Source organism: Microtus oregoni, unplaced genomic scaffold (assembly GCF_018167655.1).
Source record: "Microtus oregoni isolate MIOR12 unplaced genomic scaffold, Mior012 000072F_ref0000427, whole genome shotgun sequence".
In the NCBI taxonomy this organism is placed as follows: domain Eukaryota; kingdom Metazoa; phylum Chordata; class Mammalia; order Rodentia; family Cricetidae; genus Microtus; species Microtus oregoni.
The window spans coordinates 7,631,147-7,646,328 of record NW_024543979.1 but is presented as its reverse complement, the minus strand read 5'-3'; positions in this window follow the sequence as shown (position 1 = coordinate 7,646,328).

Here is a 15,182-nt window from a genome sequence, read left to right as displayed (position 1 = left end):
TCTAAGGACAGCTGTTGGGCAAGATATTATCTAAGCATATATTATAGATATTGATGACTGAGTTCTGGCTGCTCGGTTTTCGTGTGGAGGAGAGAGAGAGAGAAAGAGAGGGAGGGAGGGAGGGAGGGAGGGAGGGAGGGAGGGAGGGAGGGAGGAGACAGAGACAGACAGAGGGGGGGGAGAGAGAGAGAGAGAGAGAGAGAGAGAGAGACTGCGAAAGGGTGGCCCTAAGAGATTAAAAGAATCAGAAATCAAGGAAGAAAGTTTTACAGTTACAGAGGAGTGACCAGTGGGTAGCAATTGCTACATGGAAACTGAAGACACAGATTTAGACCCCTTGGCACCTGGCAGTGCTGGCACATGCCTTAATCCCAGCACTTGGGAGGTAGAGGCAGGCCAGCCTGGTTTACAGAGTGAATTCCAGGACAGGTTCCAAAGTTACAAAGAGAAACCCTGTCTCAAAACAAAAGAAAAAGATAGAACCTGTGGCCAAAAGTGAGGCAAAAAGATGGTATAGTAAAGTCTGATTTAAGAAGAAAGGATCTTCCCTCAACCTTTCTATAATCCTAGGAAAGTTCAGAGGGGCTGTTGGAAATTAATTTTTAATATAGCTGCAGGATGGTGACTCAAAGGTGAATTAAATTTGGTTCAAGTGAATGCAAAAATGAGTCCTCTCAGGAGAAACAAAACTGCCTGACCAGTTCACACGACAGTAAATAGGCGCGAATTTAATTCCAGCCAGTCTTTTTGCTGTTGGTTTGTACATCGTCAGTGTTCTGCAGTGTGAATACAAGACAGGGCTTTGTGCTTCGAGACGAGTTCTCTCCCAGTGCTGCAGCCCTGGTCCTTATGTCCCAAAGCCTGTGCATCGTGCAGTGAAGGAGGGAGAGAGCAGGAAGGAAAACTAGCTACCCCTCACTCTGAGCTGTGCCCTGCAGAAGTTTGTACTCAATCGCCTCTACTGGGTGAGGACAAAATCTGCCTACTCCAGCGAGGCCACTCCTACTCCAGGGAGGCCACGCCTGCTCCAGCGAGGCCCCACCTCCACACAGTGTCACTCCCTGGTGACTAAGCTTTCAAATATCTGAGTCCCCGGGGCCATTCCTAGTCCGACCACTGCAGTACGCGTGTACGTTGCTTTCAGCTTAGAGACACTTTCTTTAGTAGTTCCAAATCTAAGTTTATTCAACACCAGACACCCCCACCATGTTGCCCGAGTTAGATTTCATCAAGATCAAAGTTGTGTACCTCCGATGCACCGGAGGCCAGCTGGCACCACATCCTCCTTGGCCTCCAAAATCCGTCCCCAGAATCCCCAAAATAGGTTGGTGATGACATTGCCAAAGCAACCTGTGATTGGAAAGGTCTGAGGATGACAGAGGAAAGCACAGTTCAGGACAGACAGGTCCCGATGAGGTGGTCCCTTCTACCTCTGCCCTAACCATCAAAGCCCTCATGGAGCCACAAGACACAGAAAGAAACAGGAAAACATTAAACACCTAACAGATGCAGTACTGGTCTTTAGCCACAGAAGTTTCTAGAACGGTTACGGAGACCCTGGGTACCCCTGCACGGTTTATAGGCAGCAATGTGGTGGCCGCCCCCCTCGTGAGATCGCCTATGACAGCAGTGGAATGCCAATCTACATAAGAAGAGAAAATAGCTCGATTAAAAATCATCGAACAGCCAAAATGACTTTTTATTTTATAGATATGGGGTTGGTTTTGTTTGCCTGGGTGCATGTCTACTGTTCAGGGAGGTCAGAAGGGGCATTGGATCCCCTACAACTGGAGTTCTAAGTAGCTGTGAACGTATGTGTGGGCACTGGGAACACAGCAAGTGTTCTTAATCACTGAGTTTTTCCACAGCTCTAGGGTAAATTTTTACACGTGGTGTTAGATAAGGGTCTAATCTTGTGCTTTTTTTTAAAAAAATGCTATTCTTTTGTTGTATATACTCAGTTTTACTAGTACACTCACCAATATTTTTGTTTTTTTAACATAGGTAGGTATCAAAGAAAATGCTTATCTTAAATTCCATTTAAATATCCAAGTGACTTCATTCTCTATAGTTAGAAGAGGATACTCATTTTTGTCTTATTATTTTATAGCATAGTTGAAAGAGATTCAAATCTCAGGATTAAGTTTGAAACAACTTCTTAGAGAGAAGTCTGCTTATTATAAAAATTATCTGTCTACCTTGTTTGTTTATCCGTCCTTTTATGTGACATCTGTGGGTAAATGCGACCCAGTTTCAAAAATTAAAAACATGAAGGCTGGGGAGTTCTGAGAGAAACTTCTTGAAATGTAGCAGTGCAGAGAAAAGGAAAGAAGGAAGCAATAATGTGACTGCATTGAAGGAGCCCGCAGCTCACAAACTAAAAATAAAAGGCCCCAACATGTCTCAGGCCCTGGAAAAATTACCTTTTTGTTACTAAAGTTTAGAAATATGATCAAATTGACATTTAAGTGCTCAAATGTAAACATGGGAAGATGAGGGCTGGGCTCCAGGGTACTCCTAGGGCCAAGAACTCAAGCATCAGTGGAAAAGTTTTGCTGGCTCCTGGAATATCACAGTTGCAGTTTTCATGCTACAGTCTGTGTGTGCACAGCGTGCAGGCGTGTACATGCGTGTAAGGACACACATAGTAAAGAAACGTTACTAAGGAGTGTATTATTACCATGTGTTAAATCAGTTAATGTGGAGGAAGGTCACAAGTTTTTATCTTACTTTAGTATTAATAATACAAAATTATGATTAGTGTTTTCTGATAGTTCATTTCCTCCCTCCCTCCCTTTCTTCTTCTTCTCTCTCTCTTTTCCTCTCTTTTGTGGTCTTTTTTTTTTTTGAAACAGTGTGGTGATTTGCATGAGAATATCCCCCCTATGCCCAGAATACTTTGATTTTGAATATCCCATCCCAGTTGGCAGCACTGTAGGTAGGTTTAGGAGGTGCACTTTGGGGATTCAAAGCCACCTGCCAGTCCCAGTTTGTTCTCTGCTTACCACCTGGGATCAAGAAGCGAGCTCTAGGCTGCTGCCATGCCTGGTCTGTGAGGGTAATGGAGTCTCAGCACACTGGAACTGTAAATCTAGCCCCTCCTTTCTATAAGTCACCTTGGCCATAATGTTTTATCACATCGATGGAGAAGTAGCTAAGACTTGGGGCCTCATGTAACTCAGGCTTCCTGAAACTCGCCAAGTAGCTGAGGATAACCTTGAACTCCCGAACCTCCTGTGTTCTCGGTCCCAAGTGTTGGGATCACAGACAGTACCAGCGTGCGTGGATTCAGTGCCCCATCTGAAGCCAAGGCAAAGACACACTGAACCTTTCCTTGCTGCTGCTTGTGTAGCTGGGAAGAAACTGCTAATGCCAATACCAGTGATTGGAAACCTTAACAATTCAAATCCTACACTGTTACTTTTCTTTTGTGGATGTTTATGCACGTGAGTGTTTCCCCTGAAAGTGTCTTTGTCACACATGCAGCTGTTCACTTCCCATGGAGGCCAGAAGAGGGAGTCAAACCCCTGGAACTCAGATGGCTGTGAGTTCTGGGACTCAAACCTGAGTTCCCTGTGAGAACACTGAGCCATCTCTCCAGCTCTGTTGCTGATCCCTTCTGATACATTCTCACTCCCCCTCCCCCGTTATGTGGAAACTGGGATGTCACATGATCTGAAAACTGGAGCTTAAGTATGTGTGATGCCCGTTTACAACCCTGGAAGCTGCTCTGGCTTCTCCCAAGCTACGATTAGCCTTCCGCCCTAGAAATACTTCCTTGTGACTGACTGTTCCTCCAAGACAGGGCCTTTGAGCTCAGAGAAGGCCATATAGAAAGAAGCCGATGGGAGAAGCTCTCCTCAGGATCTCGAGTGATACACTTCGTATGTGGGCGTCTGCACATGTGTGGGAGGGTGCATGTTCGTATGCACGTGAGTGAAGGCTAGAGGACATCTCCAGGGCTCAGCATTGCGCTGGTGCCATCCACGCTTTGTTTGGGCGAGAGCCAGGCCTGCAGAGTCCACCCATCTCACGACACAAGCTCTCACTTTTTAAAAATGGGTTCTTGGGACTCAATTCAGGTTCTCTCTCTCGGAGGACAAGGCCTTCACCAATTAAGCCACCTCTCCAGCCCAAGCTACACACTTCAAGAGTATAAAGTCTACCACCTCTTATAATCATTATAGCATAGCCAAGAAAGTGGCTGCCTGTGGGGACCAAAGTCGGAGGAAAACACAGCCCACAAGTGAGAGTTACTAGTACCTTCTTTCAGACAATGTATAAAGCAGAACATCTCAAATATCACTCTTAAAATTAAAATTAGGAACCAATATGCATTCTGGTTTTCGGCCCTAGAAAGAGGCAACGGTTGTCTAAACACTCACCTCTCAAGCAGAGATCACATCTCCGGGACGGTGTTGGGTTTCACTATCTCAGACTTTCTTCTGCTCACATGAATCACATCTGGACCCTGTCAGAGCAGGTTAACTTTACACGATAACTCCTTGTAGCGGCACCTCTGGCCAGGGCCCTCCTTCTGTCACTCGTCCACCATCTTTCCCCATGAATAGTCACCATGAACATTAGAAAGGAGGGTAAGTTCCCATAAACGCCAGGTTGTGCTTGGGGAGAGGTGGGAAATGAGATTCTAACAATGAGCATTGCAAGTTGTTTATCTTTTCTTTTAGCAAATGTGTTCCCGTGATCTGCCCTCTTCCACGCCATTTTTTCTGGTTATCATTTTATATTTGCTCTTCTACAGCATGAGATTAGGAAGTCTTTGAGCAAAAGTAACAGAAGTGCTATTCAGTTGTGGACGTCCTGCAAACGTCCCATTCCCAGAATCCCAGGCTGTTGTCACTAGACCCCTGGGTCGCAGTATGGACGCATCAGTAACCGATCAGATGCTCGCCAAGTTAACTCCGCCTGTTACGAGTAAAGCAGTGGGCTTTAGTTCCCTCTTCTCCCTGTGATACTCTTGCAGGCCTCCTCAGCAGATCGTGAAGAGGAGGGCAACAATCGGTAAGGCAGGTCAGGCCCATGAGGGCCCACCCCATGCAGTCCAAGAAGCCCCTTTGCCATGTGAGAAGGGAACAAGGTAGAATCAGGGACTGCACCCCTGCGGTTCACGTTTATTCATTACTATCAAAGACCTGGAGGTCATAGGATCCTCAGCTGGCATGTGGCGTCCAGGGAGGTAAACTTAGTCCTCATGTGTAATTTAATCATCATTTAGTGATCTCCTAGTCGGCTTCTTTTTTTTTTTTTTTTTTTTTTGGTTTTTTCGAGACAAGGTTTCTCTGTGGTTTTGGAGCCTGTCCTGCAACTAGCTCTTGTAGACCAGGCTGGTCTCGAACTCACAGAGATCCGCCTGCCTCTGCCTCCCGAGTGCTGGGATTAAAGGCGTGCGCCACCACCGCCCGGCTCCTAGTCGGCTTCTTAAGATCTCTGGACCGCCATTCATTCGTCTTCAGCGTGCAGGGTTGGCTTCATGACTGACTTGTAAACACAGTGCCTTGTCCTGCCATACCTCAGGCCTCCCCTCCACCCTGTGCACGCTGCTATTGCTGTGATTTTAAAGCATCACAGTGATTTACACAGACCAAATCTATTGCTGTCCAGTCCTAGAAGTCAGAGTCCTGCTGGTTTTATTTTTTCATATTCTACACTGAGCCTTATACCTCTTTCTTTTCTAGAGACCCCTGCATTCTGTGGGCACCCTTCTCTTCTAACTATGCACCCATGCACTCTGCTTCTGTGTTGAGTCACATGGCTCCCTCTTGCTCAACTCTTCTGCTCCTAATTGCTCCTAACCTGGAGACTCTGGGCTAATTTCCGCGTCTCAGACGTCTTAGCTTCTATGTGAGTACTTTCCTTTGATCCATAAGATAGCAAACCTATCTGTCATAGTTTGATCCGTAAGATAGCAAACCTGTCTGTCATAGTTTGATCCGTAAGATAGCAAACCCGTCTGTCATAGTTTGGGGGGTTGGGAGATGGAATACTGTGTGAGGCATTATTCCGTCTCTCTAACCACCTAACAAGATCACTGTGAGGAACGAGGTGAAAGAATGCATGCCCACACATGCTCCTCTAACACATCATCTAGACCATTGGTTCTCAACCTGTGGTCATGACCCCTTTGCGGGGTCATAGGTCAGATATCCGCACATCAGCTTTTTGCATTATGATTCACATCAGCAGCAAAATTACAGTTACGAAGTAGCAAGGATATAGTTTTGTGATTGGGGGTCACCGCAACATGAAGAACTGTATTAAAGGGTTGCAGCATTGGGAAGCTTGAGAACCACTGCTCCGACCTTCTGTTATGAGGATGCACTTGTCTGGGCTCTCATCCTGGCCTTTTCTCTACTCTGATTTCCTCTGGTCCTTTCCTTCTCTCCCAAATCCCCAAGAAGTTGTAAATTCTGGGAGGGTCATTACACTCAGAGCTGGGTACAGTGGGCAGTGGCATCCTGAAAAACAGTCCCACCCCACCAAAGGAGGGTTGCTTTAAATGTCCCCACCCTAGAGAGTGCGGAGGGAGTCTTGCTCGGCTCATCTGAAAAGAGCCACCTGGTCCTCACAGTCCTCGAGAGCTGTGCTAGCTTGACTGGGCTAAGGCAAGACTGCAAACCATCAACTCCCAAACGACGAAAGCAGGCATGGAGATCCGGAGGCCAGGGAGGAAATTCCTCTCAAATGCCAGGAAAGTGTAAGAATGTGTATTCTCTAAGATAGGGTCAGCAAGTCCCCAGAGGGAAGCTCTGCCTCTTCTCACAACAGTGAAAAGTGGGGTCCTCGTGGGAACCAAGGGGCTACTCCAAGGAACATGGAAGGAAGGAGCTGTGGCTAAGGGAAAGAAGAGAATCCATTCATGTCTGGTTCAGAGCAGCTGCATGTGTCTGGGCCGGCAGAGACATTTGATAGGAGATACCAGTAACCTCCAGCATGTACCGCTGGCCTGTAAGGATCACCAAATACTGGCTTACCATGTTCAGTACCAGAGGCTTGGGACTTGCTTGTCTTGCCTTTTTGTTAGTTGTTGATTGGTCTTTGTTTGTTTATTTATTTTAGGTAGATTCTCACTATGAACACATGGTGATTCTCCTGCCTCTGCCTGTGCCACCATGCTGGCATTGTTCCATTCTCAAACATCGTGTTGCCATGTGGTTTCATTCTATTTGTGGTACTTCAGTTGAAGTTTTCCTTCCTTGTCTTTGAACTGGAATGGGCCTCCTGTCTTACAATATGGCTGGGTGAGCTGAGTTTGAAAGTCTATGCTGACAGACAGACTTGGTATTTGGAGGATGTTCTGTTTCAAAAAGCACAATGTTAGGATGTGCCACAGCATAGAGAAAACGGCTTTAAAAAAACACTGATCAGATTATTTTTATCTAGAATTTAATGTCACATAGTTTAGGACAAGATAGTTCTTAAAAAGGAGGAATAGTAATTGGGAAAAGAGATGGAGAGAGATCGGGGTGGGGGGGGCAGGTGTGGTCCATTATATCCTCTCATATACAGGAGGGAGTAACTGTCAGGGAAGGTCCATTATATCCTCTCATATACAGGAGGGAGTAACTGTCAGGGAAGTCTGCCTAGGTGATGGGACCAGAGAGCAGACAGCAGATGAAATCAGATCTCCAGCACCCTTGTGAAGTGCGGTGCAAGCTGGTGTGTCTGTACCCCAGCCCTGGGAGGTACCCCAATTCTGGGGGTCCCCATCCCTGTGAGTCAGAGGCAGGCAGATCCCCGGAGCGCACTGCCCAGCTAGCCCAGCCAGCGCCAGATTCAGAGTGGGGTGGTATCTCAGGAAATAAAGTGGAGAGGAAATGAGGAAAACACCTTTGTTGGAGAGAGTCTTGATTACTAATATTTTTCCCCACATGTAGTGAGATAAATGAGAGACCCGAGTTAAGGAAGATATTTCTATAAATCAACGATAAAATAAGATTTTCCATATAAACAGAAGTATATTTAGCCCTTTCTTTTTTAAATTGTTATCTTTTTTTTCTTTATTTGAGATAGGGTCTCACGATGTAGCTCTGACTGACCTAGAACTTGCTGTGTGAAGGAAACTGATCTTGCACTAGCGAAGTGATCAGATTTATGTCGGCATTCTTGGGTTTGTTCACATGCACACATGTACACTGCAGGCTCTGACGGTCCAGCTCCCTGACTCCGAAGTGTACCCCACTGCCGTATTTTTGGGGGAGACAAATGCTGTGCCCTCACATGGTGACACATGGACACATGGTGAAGACAAAGATAAGATGAGGATCTTAGTCTCGTCCCTGAGGAAGGATCCCTCTAGTTTTAATAGTCTAAAGAAACCAGCTCTTAGTGCTGTTACATTGGAGATTAAGTTTCAGCATGAGTTTGGAAGACTCCACTGACTTTGTTAAAAATCTTAGTTTTGTATAGAGAATGCTATTTTCAGCTGTATTGTTGGATTCCCTTTCTCTTTGAAATGTTCTTTTATAGAACTGAGTCATTATACTCTGAATAGCAATAAGGCTAGAGAGGAGACGAGGCCAGGCTTGCTCCTCTTATCACAAGCCTTTCCGAGAGGTACCAAAGGAGCCACATGAGACTACCTGACTCTCCCATTCCATGGTCGACCTCTTCAAGGTGCTACCGCTTTTCAGTAATGCCACCCCAAGAACCAAGTCTTCAGCCACAGTGGACCTGAAGGGGCCCAGCCTGTAGTCACGACAGTCCATCAGATGGGAGAAGAAGCCTGGTCTTTTGCTTTAGGTTTTAAGAGAAACATTTCTTGAAGGCGAAGAAAGGGTAAGAAAGGCTTCATGCTTGTGAATGCTCCCGGAAGCAGGTCTGGTTCTGTGGCATGGAGTAGCTGAGTCTCCTGCTCTGGACCTTGAGACTCACCTCGCTACACTCCTGAAACCACGTGTATTCCAAATTCTCTTTCAGGTGATCTTCTGATTTTCATGTTTATTTATCCCATATGGTTTCCTGCAGCCAGAATGTCTCTTTCATACACAACCAATTTAGTTCACATTCTCAGGCACGGGTTATGACAATGGCTGCCTCATTAAGTCTTCCTGATTCCTGGTCTCCATTCTTTAACTGATCTTCTATATAAATCTTCTTTGTGACCATATCAAAGTTAAACTCCTCTTTCTGGTTAGCAAGATCCTCCATAAGTCCAGCACTGATCCTTTTATGAATTGGTTTTCTAAGTCTTCCTTTAAACTGTTTCCTAACTGACCTGTTCTGTACCACATGATCTCTGTCAGCTACTCTCATCAAAGCCTGCCTTTGTCTTCATGGCCTACCTTTTTGGTCTATTCTCCCCTACTAATCAAAGTTTGTCCCTTCTTCCTTCTCTTCTTGTTTTCTTATTGCTCCTGTTGCTTCCTAAGGCGGTTCATGGCCTCTAAGGCGGTTGGTGGCCTCTGCTGAGTGAGCAGCAAGAGGAACCTCTGAAGCATTAAAATGCTTGCCAACTTCTTTTTCTTTCTGTGCACCCTACGGTCATCGTAGGAGGAATTCCGTGAGTGCATCTCAGTGCCACAGTCACAGTTGGCTGGACCAGATGCCATTGGTTAAGCCACCTCAGAGATATTTGTCATGCACCTGACCCCACTGTGGCCAGTCTTCTTTTAGGAAAGGCTGAAGCATTAGGAGAATGGCTTATTTGCCTTTGGCTAGCATGGCAAATACAACACCATTGATTCCTCATGCAGACACTACATCTACCAGTACATGAGGAGCACCAAAGCCAGGTTCCCTCTGATACTCCAGAGTTCCACATATCTTTGTTAATAATCTCTATCAACTGCAGTAAGCCTGTGCATGGTTTTTATTTAAGTCAAGAAGTTTTTTTTTAATCTCTCAGAAATATTTCAAATGGAAAGCACATGAGTGACCGGGCAAGACTGCTTGGCTGCCTTCCAAGAGACTCCACAAGATGAATTATCTTGGTGGATTTATCGCAGCCCATATCCTGGTTCTCAGCCTATAGATTTAGACTTTAGAAACTGGATTTTATCAACATAACAGATCTATTTGTCATCACTGGTACACATTAATCAGCTCACAAAGACAGATAGAAAAAGCCAATATATCTATATATTAGTAGTTGTCTCAAAGACTGGAATGCTTGACGGAACATCACGTTCAGCCAAAATCGGAGTAAGGAGGGTCTGTGTTATAACATCCATGGAGGGAGGAACTGCACACAGCCTTCAGCTGATAGCATTGCCAGGGAAGCTGGCAGCAAACTACCCTCTCTGCTGGGTTCCTTGAAGAAGTGATGGTCTTGCTTCAGTTCGGTATTTGGCAATGGATCATCTATAATGGAGATTTATCCATTCCAGGGACAAGGCTCTTGCATCTGTGTCCAAGGGTACTCTCTCTCTTGAATGATGACAGTAATAAGTCATAGCTAAGAAGCTGGTTCAGTGATTGGGTCTGGGGATTGAGGTAGAATTAGGAATTAGAGACCCCGCTCCCAGTTGCTTCATGACTCAAATACTTGGATGCACGATAGAGCTGTTTTATTTATGTAGAGAAGATGGTGCGTTCAGGATGCAGAGTGATACAGGGATGCCTTTGATATTTCCAGATTGAACTGTGGTGGAGGCCATTCTCTGTGCAGACCTGTTACTCAGAGTTGGGAGCTGTGCCAGAGACAAAGATTTGGGGTTTGTCAGCAGATATACAACTGAAGTCATAGGAGTTGACATAGGAGCCCCTGATGTTTTTCTCAGGGGACTGCACAGAGAACAAGGAGTAGAAGGCCCAGGGCGGGATTCTAGCTCACCAAAGCTTAACTGTTGGGAGGAAAATGAGAAGCAGATGTAAAAGACTGGGAAGAGTAGCCAACAAATCCGCTTCCATGGAAACCAAGGTCTGAGACTATTTACGCAAAGCGTGTGGGCGTTTTGAGTGGATGTAAGTTCCGAGTACAAATCAACACCCAATGCTGCCAGGAATAAAGTGTCTCGGATTTAGCACACCGGACACCGCCACAGACCAGACAGTGTTGCCCCCAAACTCACAAGCCTCCTCTTAAGGACTTCTAGGAGGCTTGGGAAAGTCCTCTGCACCACAGTGCATCTACCCTCTATGTACAGATGAGGAATTTAGCAGGATTAGCAACAGAAGAGCAGCAGCAGGAAGAGAAGCCTGCTGCTGGGGACCTGCAAGTAGTACCAGCAGTAGTGACGGGTGGATGAGGGTGAGACCGAGGAAGCTGAGAAGCCCGGGCTTGTGTCGAGCAAAGAAGTGGGTGTGTGTGCGTGCACTTCAGAGAGACAGAGCGCCAAATATGTGTTGATGAAGAGTGTCGTGGGGAGCTAAGAGTACTACAAAATACCTTTCTGAGAGGTGGAAATTAGCATGGGAGGGTCTTGGCAGTAGTCTAGGGTAGCCAGAGCTCGCTATGTAGACCAGGCTGCCCCTGAACTTACAACCCTTCCTGTCTTTGCCTCCTTGGTGTGCACCTGGCGTATAAGGTCAGGGGACAAGCTGTGGGAGCTGGTGTTCTTCTTCCACCATGTGGGTCTGAGGGTAAAAATTAAGTTGTCTTGGGCCTGGAGAGATGACTCCTCAGCTAAACACCCGCTGCTCTTCCGGAGGACCTGAGCTCAGGTCCCAGCACCCATCGCCCAGCATCTCACAGCTGCCTGTAACCACAGCTCCAGAGGATCCAGTGCCCTCTGTGTACCCACCGCAGGCACCCACACACGCAGCATGTGCACCCTTGGACATAGTACATACACAACTAAAAATAAAATAGATTAATAAAAAAGAAACCGAGTTATCGGGCTGGTGGCAAGCTCCCACACCTGCTGCTCCAGCTCGCCAGCCTGTCTGTCAGGACTGTCTGTGATCCACTGCCTTGGCCTGTGCCCACACCACCGCGAATGCGCCCAGTCTTGCTAATACACTTTCCTTTTGCTTTGTCTCATTCGTGGCTGTTTTAGTGGGATCATAGACAGCATCAATAAACCTCAACTATAAAGTCTGAAGGATCTGTATAGAGTTTGGTCCTGGTGTCTGAGAATATAAGAATTGAGGTTTAGAAGGTTGAGAAGACAGCTTCCACCGCTGCAAGACCTGAGTGAGCGCTACCGACAATTGATGCAATATCAGTTTTAAAGATTTGCATGCTACTCAGCCCTACTTTGTGAGCATGACGATTATAGAGTTGTATATAATAGTGATCAATAATCTATGATCAGAGATTTTAGAATCTAGAAGTAAATAAGCTTTAAAAATTATATGATAATATAGTGAAAATTATTAAAATCAAAATTTTTGGAATGTAATTTTGATCTTAATGAAGAGAAAAACAGTAATAGAATGAATAACAGAATAAATTTAATTAACTCTACCAAATATTTTATTTTTATTAATTACTTAAAAATTAATTTATCAGACTCTAAATGCACTAAAATAGGTGGCACTGACCAGAAATAGGTAATCTTCTTACTTTATAATATACTCATTTAATGAGTATTTATTAATAACACTAAAGTTTGATTAACATTTATTATGGGTAGGGAGACAGCTCAGTGGTGAAGAACGTTCGTTGCTCTTCAAGATAACCCATGTTGGGGCTCATAGCCACCTACAGCTCTAGCTCCTGGGGACCTGATGCTCTCATCTGGCTTTTGCAGGCCCTGGCGCTCAGGTGCACACATGCACACACACACACACACACACACACACTACAGATAAAAATAAGTCTTTAAAAAGTAGCAGCATTTCTTGGGGCAGGAAGGTGGCTCATTCAGTTACTTGCATGTTGCACAGCATGAGAACCCAAGTTCTGATTCCCACATGAGGCTGTGACCCAGCCCTAGGGAAGTACTGACGGGAGGATCCTAAAGGCTCCCTGGCCAGCCCATCCTGCAGAACAAGGAGCTCCAGTTCAGTGAGAGACCCTCAACAAGCAGGTGAGTGCAATTGAAGAAGACATACACATACAAATGTGTACATAAAAACACAAAAATCATATTTGTTTGGCAATAGCGTACTTCACACACTGACAAAATCTTTATGCTTAGGGTTTTTTTAATGTTTATAATTCATTATGACTTCCAAAAGGCAGATATCAAAGAATAAAGGTCCAAATACTTTGTATCTCTGACAAAAACTGATATGAGTGCCTACGGCATATAAAACATGTTCTATCTTAGCAACAGCCCTGTCCAGAGGACAAAAGATCCTAGAGTCAAAACATTACAGTTGGCTTCACAGTTCAGCTCAAGTTATTGGCACCTAAGAAAGGCTGGATTTGGGGATACAGTAAATTTTGTTTTTATTGGAATTCAAACAGTCAGCTCATGCAAAATAGGTAGGATGTTTTCCTTCCTAGTCTGGACTCTACTATCAGGAAAGGAAACAAATACAAAATTCACTGTTGCTGGTATTTTGCTTTAAAATTAAAACCAGGGTATGAATGGGGTCAGAACATGTTTGTTGTGATTTCTCACGTATTCCATATAACACACAGTGGAAACTGTACAGGGCTACATCAATCAAGTTAACCAAACCAAGCTTCATCATGCATTTAGTATTACCAACAACGTGTGCATGCTGAGCCATTGTTATAGGCCCACAATGCAATTCTGTGAAGAGCATTGGGCACTGTGGATGGGGTAGATGGGCCCACAATGCAATTCTATGCAGAATCCTGGGGACTGTGGATGGGGTAGGTGGGCCCACAATGCATTTCTGTGCAGAGCATTGGCGAGTTGAGTTCAAAGTGTGGGGGAAGTGGTCAAAAGTGATAAATTAGGAAGCAGCATACATAGAAGCAAGAATGAATCCTCTAGGAAGTGACAGTGAACGACAGAAGTCTGAGGTAGGATTGGAAATGAAAACAGAAGGGTCTATCCACCTAGCTTGCGTGCTATCCACCTAGCAGGCCACGCGGTGGTAGCATGGGAAGGAAATGAAGAATGACCAGATATTGTGTGGGAAGCACCATTCAGGGCCCCTGACCATATCTCCTAGGTCACTGTGTTTGTCTCTTGAATCTGCCTTGTACATAGTCAGCTGGATCGGGTAGAAATTTCTGATCTACACTGAGCCAGTTACATGTTTGAAAATTTGGAATTTGAATTGAGATATCTAATATGTTTGAAATCTCCCTGTAAATGGAGGCGGTACTAATTTAGAGGCTGTATTGCCTATGTAGATAGGAAACAGGGAAGCTTTGGGAGAAAAGTAGATGGTTTAGATATGTCTTATTTTTGTTGAAGTCTTAGGAACTGTGTCTTGAAGGATGCTAAGATGGGTGCTAGGGAAGGAAGCAAAATCAGAGATACTATTCATCTAAGTTAGGGCTTATGTTGCTGTGAGGAGATACCATGACTACAGCAACTCTTATAAAGGAAAACATTTAATTGGGCTGGCTTACAGTTTCAGAGGGTTAGTCCATTGTCATTACGGTGCAACATGGACTTGTGCAGGCAGACATGGTGCTGGAGAAGGAGCCAAGTACCTTACATCTTGACTTGTAGGCAAACGGAAGTGGTCTGAGATACTAGGTGGTATCTTGAGCATAGGAGACCTCATAACCTGCCCCCCATAGTGCATACTCCTGCAAAGCCACACTTCCCAGTAATGCCATTCCCTGAGTTTACGGAGGGCAGTTACATCCAAACTACTATGCTATGCCATCCATGGGTTGGGACAAGGAGGTATGGAATTAAGGTTAGAATACAGATAAAAATGTCTCGGGTCTAGAGAGATATCTCAGTGGTTAAGACCACATACAGCTCTTTCAGAGGACCCAAAGCAGTCTGTATCTTCCAAATCCAGTGGCTCCCAGCCTCCTTTAACACCATCTGTAGGGGATCGGATGCCTTTTTCTCATCTCCATAGACATCTTCCCTCATATGCACAACTCCACTCACAAAGACACAAATTCACATTTCATTCATGTATAAAAATAATAAATATTTTTAAAGATAGAGATAACAAAAAGTGACTGAGAGTAATTTCTACTCTAGCCTAAGTCTAACTCAGGAAGACCCTGTCACACACCCAGTAAAAGTAAGTGTCTGGGCTATTGCTCAACAGTGAGTGCTTGGTTAGTATGTATAAGGTCCTGGGTTACATCTCCAGCAACACATGTGTACATATGCGCGCGCGCACACGCACACACACATAACAGTTTTATATAGTAGACTACATTA